The 11,124-nt window shown below is 46.0% G+C and overlaps 1 long non-coding RNA gene across 1 annotated transcript; it reads left to right on the top strand.

Moving 5' to 3' along the window:
* The first annotated feature begins 2,289 nt into the window (after positions 1-2,289).
* LOC125942435 (uncharacterized) lies at positions 2,290-10,861 on the top strand. Its single transcript, XR_007465107.1, has 3 exons — positions 2,290-2,370; positions 4,468-4,548; positions 9,238-10,861. It is a non-coding gene; the product is annotated as an uncharacterized LOC125942435 (long non-coding RNA).
* Positions 10,862-11,124: the final 263 nt, after the last annotated feature.

The raw sequence follows: 11,124 nt of genomic DNA, 5'->3' as shown, positions 1-11,124 counted from the left end.
GTGGATTACGGCCTTCATCCTTTCAGGCAGAGACCTGTACAGTGCTTCTGTGAAGGATGAGTCGCACTTGAGCCGCTCCCACTTCTCGTTGACCGCAGCCCAGAGGTCATCCGCAGATTTTCCATGAAGACTTAGGCGGGAGAGAGATGTCTTCATCCTTCCCCACACATTTTCTATTATATTCAAATCAGGGGACTGTGGGGGCCACATGAGCACAGTCACTCCGCGCTGCTGTAGTAGGCGATCGACCTTTTTGGCGGTGTGCACCGGCGAGCGGTCGTGCTGAAAAATACAGTCATGCTGCGGTGTGATGTGACTGGTGATGTGCGGGAGGCCGACGGTGTCCAGAATATTGCTGTATTTGTCCGCTGTGAGGGCCCCTTGTATGCACACAAGGGGTCCGAGGCCGTCACGGGTGATGCAGCCCCAAACGCTCACCACAGTCCGTCCGCTTGCTGCTACTCGCTGAACGAACTCAGGCCTGAACCTATAGTTGTAACAAACACGAACGAAAAAAAAAAGTTGTTGAAGGCTGTATAGTGCAGCACTCTTGTCTTGCAATGCCAATCATGTTATAACGGAAGGAACTGCGAGACGAAACAGCAAACTTAAGATTATTAATACGACGAAAATGCTGAGGCCCGTATACTTAGATTTAACTGCATGTTGAAGAACCTGAGGTGGTCCAAATTTCCGGAGCCCTCCACTATGGCATACCCCGTAATCATATCGTGGTTTTGGGACGTTAAACCCCAGATATTATTAAGATTATTAATACGAAATCGAGTGTTTCATTCTCGGCAGCAGATACCTTAATATTGCTCGTGCAGGCATGTTTTCCAACCCACGCATGTGGCACAATGGGCGTATGATAAGCAGCGTATAATTTCTAAAGGAGTTCCGATCGCGGCGCTTGGGTGACACTTGCATATTTTTCGACTTCGGCGCTTTAAAACTCAAATCTACAGTTTGTTTTACTATGGTAGTTGTCGCAAGGTTAGGGAACTGGAGAAGACTTAAGAGAATTCGAACATACCGAGTTCTGTCCGGACGCCAGACACGAGCCCTCTGATCCCATTTGGTTGTGAATGTGCACTCGTCGCTGAAGACCACTCGGCCCCAATCGCCAGCGGACCACGCTTCATGCCGCTGGGCAAACGACAGGCGCTTTGACTTGTTCATGTTCGTCAGTAGTGGTTTTTGCGCTGCCATCCTGCTCTTGAGTCCTGCTTCAGCCAGCCGTCGCTTCACAGTTGTTTTTGAAGCGGTCAGTTGAAAACACTGGCGTATTTCGCTAATTGAAGCTCGAGGGTTGTCAGCAACGTATGCAACGATATTCATATCGTCCTCCTGAGTTGTCACTCGTGGTGGTTTCCGAGGGGCGTCCTTGATCCTATTTTCATCTCTGAAAGCCTGGATAATTCTATTCACGGTCTTAAGTGGCCTCTTCACCATGGCAGCGACAGCGCGCTGGCTGTATTCTTTAGTGTAGAGCTCGACTTTGCGAAGCCTTTCGTCCTCAGGTACCCTGGCCATGCCGCTTTTAAGAACTAGCCCCACCGCAATTGCGATCAGCGAAGAAATACGCCCCCAGCTGTGGAATTCTGTGAAAGCGATAACGAAGCCCATCACTTGCGTAACCTAGTGTCAGTGCTCGCCAAAAAGTTAATCGTAAGCTTTCCACATGCGTTTCGAACCAGCCAGCCGCTTTTGATAAAGAAAAGGAATCTGATGGTTGATGCAGCGAGCATAGCAAGCTTGTCTTTCTAACCATATAAATATAGAACGGCGCTAGCGCGCGCCGAGTGCTGGGGCGGAGAAGTAGCAGACGACGCGGGTACGAACCGCCCTTGTGATTCTATGCGCATGCTCCACGATTCCAAATCTCGCCAGCAGTTAGCGCTCCGCGGACCGCCGGCCGCGCTCGCGTGTTCCCTCTAAGAGTGGACCGTACTGTACTTCACCAACAGAAGATGGGCTGCCTTCATGACGAATGGGTCGAGCGACACTGCTCCTATGTCAGTTTACTCAGAGTTGTACAGAACTGGTTTACTCATGCAAAATGAATACCTGCTCGGAAAATATAGTGAAATACTTGTGCTTACCTGCTGTCACTGGGAAAACTGAAAAAACTTGGCAGAACTGGAATTCCCGGTGTTCGAACACCACACAGCCGCGCAACACATGTGATGCCCCGATTTAGCCATCTTCGTCTAATGCTTGGTTGGCCTGGTTTCCTGCATTTTCCGTTCCTTGCACCCCTGATCAAGCTTAAATGTATTATCTTTTCCAGCTTCATACTTGGGACGACAACCAAAGCAGGCGACCAAGCGCGATCCGACTTGTGATATCGCTGAACAAGTGGTGAGGGTGAGTGGAGGCAAGCTCGACGAACGCCCGAAGACAACTTCCCGCGCTTCGCCCGTTTAAAATTCACAAAGAGAAATAAAAAAATAACTTAGGATGTCCGGCAGACGCCAGGAGCGCGCTTGTTCCTTGAAACCGAAACTAGCTTTGCCTTCCGGGGGCTGCTGGACTTTATACGGAACATCACAGTGACGGCGACGGCAGAAATGCGTCTGGAGTGTCCCTATAATTGCAATCACATGCAATAAAAATTATTTGCAGATCAGTTTATTGATCCGACGGATATGCTTTCGCATTAACCCCTCGGAAGTGTCATTTAAAGGCATCCGTTGTTCTAATGTGCCGATGTCGTCGGCACTCTGCCTCTGTGGCCTTTCCCGCTTGACATTTATCCGCCTCCTCTTGCCGTTATACCTCACCTTCTGCTCGTCGTAATTCGGTACCTGCATGACGCTTAGCCCGTTGTGCCTTGGCTTTTGCCTGACGCTTAGCCCGCTTTGTTTCGGCCTCCCATACTAACCGAAGTTGGCGTTCCTCCTCTGACTCCACACCTTTCGGCGCTTTGCTTCAGTTGCTGCAGCCAAAAGAGCCTTGCGGGCTTCCTCTGATTCGTGCTGTCGTCGCCATTGCATCGCCTCGGCCTTCTTTCGGCGACGCACGTGAGCACGGCTTTCCACATTGCTCGTTGACTGCACTGCATCCATATTGAACAGCACACAAACATGCACCTCCACAATACGTGTCTGAACCTGTAAACACCACAGGAAGTCTCCAAAGTCCCCTGCAGCGTGCCACAGTGCAATTCCCTCTTCTTCCCTGACGATCTGCCAGCTGGGAGCCCCGAAGCACGTCACACGCCACATGTATTCCCGTTGGCTCCTAAGGTGTGACGTGGCCCCACCCTCTCTATCCTTCAGACTCTCTCACCTGTCCATACTTCGTCCCTTCTCTACCCTAGTGACGTCACACAATGCCCTCCTCCACTCCACTCTTTCATCCTCTCCTACACTTGGCGGTGACCGATGAACGCCGCCGGGGCTTTGTTCAGATGAGCGTTCTAATTCTCACGCATTAAAACAAATACAAACAACAAAATGCACGCAACCTTCTGTGCACTGATTACACGGAATCGCTGGTCTACACATACCACAGTGAAGAAACATGTTGCAGCCTCGTTTCTGGCAGCAGATGTAGGCACTGCGGCCCGTGTGGATGCACTCCACGCATTGCAAATTGCAAGCAGATAGCATTATATCTATGCAATGCATAGTGAAATCAGCGCGTGGAAGGTTGGTTGCACATATTTCGTTGTTTTTGTTTTTCATGTTCGTTTGCTAAGCATTCTTCCTGCTTATTTTTGTTGTACGGTGTGTTCTCGCGACAAAACGTTCTAGCTCTCCCGTGACCAACCCGCCGTGGTTGCTTAGTGGCTATGTTGTTGGGCTGCTAAGCACGAGGTCGCGGGATCGAATCCCGGCTACGGCGGCCGCATTTCGATGGCGGCGAAATGCGAAAACACCCGTGTACTTAGCTTTGTAAGGCATAATCCAGATGAAATAAATTTCTGGAATGACGCCAGTTTAGGGATAAGCGCCACCGAACTCACCGCAAAAATGCATTGTTATACTTTTTTACGAAACGCATTTTTATTCATTGAAGCCCAAGAATAACAGGAGCGTCTGCGTTTTCGCCCACACTTTTGGAGCTATCTGAAAACTGGTGTCATCCTGGAAATTCATTTCAAGTGGATACATCTTGCGAGCTCACTCGCTACAATTCGTAAATTGGAATATATACCAGGAAGTAATTGAAAAGTCAATTAGTAATATGTCGTTATTTATTTGAATATGTGTTTAGATTTATCGTGCTAATAATGTCCTCCTCTTCAAATAATCCAACTCAAGGAGAATTATGCTATGTAGCTGCCACAAACGATCTTGAAAAATTCCACAAAACTTATATATGATGACCCCGTAGATAATGTGACGGGAGAAATTGCAGTAGGTGTGCTTAGCGCAATCATTAACACAACTGTTCATTTATTATTTCTTCCACTACATGTGTTTTGGCATTACACCCCCCCCCCCCCCCCCCTTACAGCAGCACCAGCAGCAGCGATGAACCAAGGACCAACGAGGCGCTTATGGAGAAAGCATCAGCTATTTTGAATGACGACGCCAGGTAAGCCCCGCATGTAAAGTGTTTCTTTGAGTAAACAGCACGCATACAGGAAAGGGAATGCAACATGTGCCACAATAGTGCTTGCTCCGGCGATCTTCTCTTGGCGAGAACAGTCTGTAATATTCCGTTTTCTGTGTGACCGTGCCTGGTGCCTGTAAGAGAACTATCATTTGCAGTGCAAGATGAAGCGCCACGAAGTTTGTTTAATGCCGCACACACGCTATTTTCTGCCGTAGCAGTAGGATATACTTATGGGAGCCCATTTTAATAACGTTAACGCCAAGTTCATTCTCAGCGAACTTCATATTCTTTAATGCCTGTTTCTCTAGGAAATCTGCTTGAAAAAAAGAAGCGGTCATCGGCGTCTTTCAACGTGTACAAATGGAATTCCTTAAATTCTCAAATGGAATTCCTTAAAATATATTGGTGTCATCAGAAAAGTACTACGGTATAGTTGGGCCCCCCTAATACCTGCTTTATAATTATTTTAAGAGGTACTGGTAGAGGGGGTTGCTGATCAGCACATGTGGCACTTTTGTTATTCCTTACGTTCACCATTTGAAGTTACTCTATTACAGCCAATCTAGCGTACTGCCGATGTGTTTCCGAAATAGTAGCTGCTGCGAGCAAAAAGCACGGATCATAAACTTCCCAACATTGCAGTTGAGCATAATGAAGTGGTAGATGTTATACTACTGCCACCAAAAGAAAGTTGGGACTGTTCTTGCTTCGCTGCACCCTTAAAGGGTCCCTGAAATTGTTCGGACAAAGTTGTTGACGCGTAGGGTACAGCTACAGTAAAACATTCGCACCACAATTTTTGTGAAGTGTCCCCTATTAAGAGAGTTACGGACGATTACAAGTTACCCTCCTGAACTCGTTCGCTGAGTGAATCGGGGCTAAGATCCGCCCTAACTGGTTCTGCGTCATGATGGAATATCGTCTACTTCCGGTTGTCTTGGAGCCAGCGTACGAAGCCTCTGAACCTTTCCGCCAGCCACCTGGCAGTCGAACCCAAGCGAGACCTACCGAAGCAGCGTGCTTTGCGAGCATTCTGTCGCAGCGCCAAGCGTGACGGTCTTCCGGTAAGCACAGGCGAGCTGGGCGTTTTGACGGATGGGTGGAAGCGTAAACTAAAGCTCCTCCATACTATTACTCCTGTGATGAAGGCGCTTTAGCGCACACGTACGTGAGCGGCCTGATCGGTCTGCATGGTCCAGCCACCTGGTGGCGCAGAGCTTAACCAGCCACAAAACTTGCTAATATTGCTGTAATCACGCGTATAACATTTTAAACATCTAGAAAAACAGCGTATTTACGATTACGCTCCTGCCGAAAATTTACCCCAGCAGCAAAGTAGAATACACTTGATTACTGCTATGTTAGTTCTGTGTTTGGTTGAGATCTGTGTCACAAGGTGGTTGCAACGTCCAGGCCGTTCACGTTTGCATCTCCACTCATCCTGTGAAACGCCCAGGCCCAGTCAGCTTACGTTTACCCGAATACCGCACACGCGAACACTATTGTGGTATATGGTAATCCTGCGGTGTGAAGTGATGGTCACGAATGAGTAGATTCTGGGGCCGATCGGATACCGACAACCAGCGCTGCAGGCACTTTGCTCTCATGTTTTCATTGCAGATGGACACGATTATGCAGCTTGACATGTCGCCGATAGTTACGTTTGCAGCCCATAACGCCAGGGCGAACCATGGTACTCGCGAAGACAGATCGAGACCAACACTGACCGCGCAGCTCGCGTCAATACGGAGCACGTTGTAGCACAATCAGACGACACTTGCTGCGCGCCGGAAGTGCTTGAGTGTAGTGAGACGTTGTCCTTGTGTATTCTCTTTCTATTATTTTCTTTTTATAGAAAGAAGGCAACTAACATTTAAACTATTAAGAAAAACACTTGTTCACCATAATGTTGGAAAAACTATCAATGACGCGCCCTGGGCAGCCAATCGGATAGCTCGCCTTACTGACGTCATATGGTCAAATCGCGTCACCTGGTCAGGGGCGGCTGAAAACTCAGTCGAGTGGCGTGCTGCGATCGATAGCGATGCGCTTTTTTAAAAGCTTACAATAAATTACGCGCTTGACGCGGAGCACTTAGATGCGCCAATTAATGATCAGAAAAACCAACCCTGGCGATTATTTTTAGACGCATTAAGCATAGTTAAGCCCTTAATGTCGCGACAAAAGCATAAAACCCTGTAATTATTGAACTATATTAACTTCTGTGCATTATTTATGCAGCTTAACAATGTACCGTAATATTCTGGGTGTCCTGGCCGCAGAGGCATCGAGGGTAATACACTTGCCTATGAACTCGCTACAACCATAGAACGAAAACTCGCCACGCCCCTACGACTGTCGCAGCTATAGATTTGAAGCCTTTCCTACGGAGAAAACTAAAGCTATTGGCACTGTGGGATCCTGGAACGTATAATAAGCTTCACCTGATTAAGCCACGGTTAAACATTTCGCCATCAACGAAATCAAGAGAAGCCGGTGTCCTCTTAACTAGGTTCAGAATATGACTCACATGTATTCGGCACACACAAATATTTGTTGATTGGTGATGAACCTCCGATCTGTGGTAAATGTAGTAAGAGGTTGACCGTCATCCACATCTTACTGGAGTGCCGAGAAGCCTATCTGGAAAGGAAAAAAAAAAACTTTCTTCTAGCTTACAGACATGTCCCTCTTCATCCAGTAATGTTCCTCTTTAAGGAACCGTTATTCAAGTCAAAATTAGTCTTAAATCTTTTCAATGAAACCCGCTTACTACATGTTATCAGCCCAAAGAACTCATAACCCGGCCTCTCTTGAAAGGCCGCTGTTGCAAAGGTAGCGTTTTGTATAGCGCACGCCTCCAGCCCCTTACTTTGGAAGGGCCCTGGTGAGGCAGTAGTGCTACTGGTAGTGAATTTTAGTATTGCAACTCTTCGTATGATACCTTTTATTTTTGTCCAATATATCATTGTACACCCTATGTATCATTGCCAGATATTTATTTACATGTGTATTTTACGCACTTCACAGCGAATGTTTTTGGCCGCCATACAGCAGGGTCACGTATGCCCTTTACCATTGACCACACCACCGACTACGTCGCGCCATTTTGTGGCACTCTTTGACCGCGCCTGGCTCTTGCTCCATAAAACCCCATTAATCATCACTAATCATATTTTTCACAAATAGGTGCAAGAGCGTTGCGGCACGTGTAGCTAATAAGCTTGTCGTTATGGTAATAACTGATCAATATCATTTTGTTCTATTCTTTAAACACTTCTTGTTTTTTCACCGTTAACCAATCCCGCCTTCAAATAACTAGTTATAATGGGGCTTTAAAACTTGCAGCTAAAACTATGCAGGTAAACCTGCGCCTTTCGTCTATAGCGACCGTCTGCAACAAGAGCAACATCTGTTTCCGATACGATTATCTAGCAATACTACTAGTGATTTACACAAGAGATATGAGAGCCAATTCTACATGCAAAATATTGCTATATTCGGATATTTCTTTGACTTTGATGTGGTGCTTCGTAAGACCACACCTTGAGCACACGAATGTTCTCTATTTCGTTCAAATCACGTGATATAGTAGAACCAGCATGAAGTTAACATTTAGGTGAAGCAGATCGCTTTCGCATAAACGTGCTTTTTTAATTTATCCATCCTTTTGGTAAAACGTGTGACGGTCCTCCTGTAAAGTAGTTAATACGCGTATCCCTTTGTCCATCTACTAGTAGTATTCTTGACAGATCTAACGATTTTGCAAGAGTCTAGTAATCAAAGGAAATTACGTCGCCCTCCAGATCTAAACGCATTAAGGATATTAAAACGCACCTCAGTTTAGGGAGGCATAACCATGTACGAAGTATTTTGGGTTGAGAAAGATCTTGTTTATTCAAGTAGCTCTACCTATCGCGTAAGTTTGCTCTCTCATTCTTGATTCATATTACATGCAGGATCTAAATGGGACACAAAGAAGGGATGTAGACACCAGAAACGCTGGACTAAAACAGAAATTTTCCCAATACAAAAGTACAGAAGCCAAAACCATAAACCATGTCGTATTTTAAACCGGGCTGGCATGCCGCTCATCTTCTGAGTGGCCTACTGCACTTATTCCTGTGTGATACGAACGGAAGCGGCGTTAGTGCTGTTGCCACCTTTTTTCCCATGCTAGAAGCCCCAAAGGCCAATCTCTTAAGTTCTCATTTAAACCGAGGTAAGACATATGTGCTTTTTTTCAGAATCAGAACTCAACATATTGGTCTTGGAGGAATTCAGCAACAAAAATGATAACTGCATTACAACCACTTCTGTTGGTACCACACAGAAAGAAATGGAGTATCTCAGTCAGAAGAGGAGAGGTACGCATGCATGGTAAAATTGTTGTAAATTTTGCGGTTATTGCTTGTGTAGCCTTGTGTTAAGCAAATTCCAGTTGTAGTCCAGCGTTTGTGGTGCCTTTGTCTCCTCTTCTTGTCCCGTTTCTGTCACACTGGTAACATGAACCAAGAATCCCGGGAACAGTAGCCAGCTTAACAGCAGTACTTAAAGTATTCTGTCAAATTGCGGGCTGTATTCCTGATACTGGCAAAAACGCTTTGTTGTCTTCCTTTAACACCAGCTAATATGGCAGTTTATACTCCTGTGTCCGTCTGCTTGTAGGATTACTGACGGAACAAAGCCAAGAAACTGGCAAAGCGTTACCGATCTGGGAGACAGTGTTCCCTGTGACCCATCGAACATGGACAGGCAGCAAGTCAAGCACACGGGCTATGAGCCTCATATCTGCAAGGAATGTTGCAAGTTTTTCTCAACGAAGTGGACTCTTGTCAGACATAGCCGCATGCACACAGGCGAAAAGCCTTATGCCTGCCAAGAATGTCCTACATCATTTGCCCTGAATCACCATCTGAAGGATCATCTCAAAACTCATACGGGCGAAAAACCCCATGCCTGCAAAATATGTTCTAAAACATTTGGGCGGAAACAGCAGCTCAAAGTGCATCTCAGAGCGCATAGGGGCGAAAGACCTCATGCCTGCAAAGAATGTCCTAAATCGTTTGCGACCAAACGAAGTCTTAATGAACATCTAAACGCACATACAGGTAAGAAACCTTACGTTTGCGAAGTATGTAAACGATCCTTTACGCACAAATCTAGTCTCAAATGTCACCGCTGTGGCTACAAGAATGAAAAGGAGTATCTGTGTCCGGAGTGCGACAGTCGTTTCGCAAATGAAGAAACGCTCGACAGTCATGTGTGCGAGGAAAATATATGCATTGTGTGAGAGAATTCGTTTACCGATTTGGTTAAATTTTCCACTCACCCCATGGCACACATAGGTAAACAACCATGACAGTGTGTACTGTGCGCTGAACAGCTCGCACGTCTGCGGCGCTTGCATCGGCAAAGTGAGCGAAGACAAGTGCATCTACCATTCGATCTACCATTCTATCTACCATTCGTGGAGGAAATTGTAGGCATGCAGGAAAATAACTTTCACAGATAATTATTATCTAAACACAAGAGCTTTGCGATAATTCAAAAGGTAGTGCAGTAATATTTGAAGCCAGCTCAGGATGTCTAAAATTAAAGTATCATAGGAGAAAGTTTGCGATTACGACAATACTTGCGTAGAGTGGGGAGATTATGCGAAATCCATGCGGAATTTTTGTTATCATGTCTCAATATTCCTCCAAATGTCAATGAGGGGTAGTAACCCTGCCCTAGGCATTGAGATTTATAGATAGCAAAATAAAGTTTAATGAATCTTCGGTGGAGAATATTAAAAGAACGGCTGTAGTATAAGTGGGACAAAAGTAGGCAATATAAACAGTGTTTTAAGACATCACAATATTTCATGATCAATGATTTGTTAACACAAACCGCCGGTCCCAAATACTGATAATGGGTAGAGAAAAAAGATAAAAGTGACCAGCTAGACGGTATGCGCCCCCTCCCGGCTTCAAAGGGGACGTTCATATTTTTCTTACAACGAATTGAAGAAGAAAGCGAACATCGACAGCTCAGAAGACGACGAAACATCAACACAGCCTGGCTGGGCTTCCTTCCGTTATCTTCGACGCTCTCTCGCTTTGCAAACAAATCAAATAAATTGTTTTATACACGTGACAATATTAATTCAATCATGCATGCTCACTACGGCCGCTGTATGGTAATCTTCACCCAAGCATCGGCAGAATTTCACGGGCGCGCTGGAAGTGGTTCACCCGCGTGGGGCGACCACAGAATTGAGCATTGTGAGCCAACCTCACTTTGGAAACAATTTCTTCCCCAAAGATAGGCGCGTGTGCTTCGCTTCGACCTACCAAGGTTACAATAATCACATTAAGAGACAGTTGAACCAGTATATAGGTGAAAATCTAAATGTTCACTACGAGCAGCGCCAACGAAACCACACTACATCTGCTCCCTGCACATCGGTACTCTGAAACAGTTCCCGAGGGAAACCAATATTGAAAGCACTTAGCCTCTACCTTGATGTCAATAAGCGAACCTAATTAGCCGACGCTATATATACAAAGTGTC

The sequence above is a fragment of the Dermacentor silvarum genome, chromosome 1 (genome assembly GCF_013339745.2).
Source record: "Dermacentor silvarum isolate Dsil-2018 chromosome 1, BIME_Dsil_1.4, whole genome shotgun sequence".
NCBI lineage: Eukaryota > Metazoa > Arthropoda > Arachnida > Ixodida > Ixodidae > Dermacentor > Dermacentor silvarum.
The sequence above is the reverse complement of the archived record's forward strand: the minus strand, read 5'-3'. Positions and strand labels throughout refer to the sequence as shown.